Here is a 988-nt window from a genome sequence, read left to right as displayed (position 1 = left end):
AAGCTCTCGTAGAAATTAACAGCTTATGCAGAAATGTAGAGTCATGAAAGTATCGAAAAACAGGGACTAAATAGAATTAGCTGAACTAACGAAGACTATAAAAAAAAAGAAGAGAGATGTACGGAAATGCAATACTCAAATAATAAATGAAACAGTGATCTCTGGTACCAGTACGAAAACGGCTAAAAGGAGATTCGGAATAGGGAGAAATCAAATGTATGCCGTAAAGAAACCGGACGGAGAATGACATATAATAAGTATGAATCATAAGAGCAGTGAAGACTTTTACAGGGATCTATACAACGGCTGGGGCCGCGGTGCCATAGTGTTAGAGCGTCGGACTCAAGAACTGTCCACGACGCAATTGAGTCGAGGGTTCGAGTCACCGACGCGCGTTTTTCCCTTGGGCAAGGAAATTCACCTCGTGCCTGCCTAGCCACTGGTGGCCAACCCACTCAAGTCATCCCGGGTAAATAGAGGGGTAAACTCGAAAAAAAAACCCCGGCGAAGGCAATGGAAAACCACCGCTCAAAATTGTAAAAAAAAAACCAGGGGAAGCCCATGATCGTCAAGGCCACGGTGGCCGGGTTAGAGCGTCGGCCCTCAAAGACTGTCAGAGGCAATCTGAGTTCAAGGTATGATCACGACCGCCACGTGTTCCCTTGCAAGGACTTACCTTGATGCCTACTAGCCACTGGGGGGCCCAAAGCACCAAGTCAAATGCTGGCCCAAAGCCCGATAAATAGAGAGAATGATTACCAAAAAGGGGTCCCACCGGCATCCCCGTGAAAGGAAATGGGTCCTACCACGTACTCACTCCAGGCATAAAAAACATGAAAACTACAATTAAGTATCATGTGTGACCACGGCGGCTTTTCAGAATAACCCTACCGTTAAAATAAAAGAATACAACGGCTGCTCAAACATGACATACCTTTATTGATGATGATACAACTCAAATGACAGCCGGGGATAGAACGAAGCGGTA

This window comes from Penaeus monodon, chromosome 5 (assembly GCF_015228065.2).
Source record: "Penaeus monodon isolate SGIC_2016 chromosome 5, NSTDA_Pmon_1, whole genome shotgun sequence".
NCBI classification, from domain to species: domain Eukaryota; kingdom Metazoa; phylum Arthropoda; class Malacostraca; order Decapoda; family Penaeidae; genus Penaeus; species Penaeus monodon.
The sequence above is the reverse complement of the archived record's forward strand: the minus strand, read 5'-3'. Positions refer to the sequence as shown.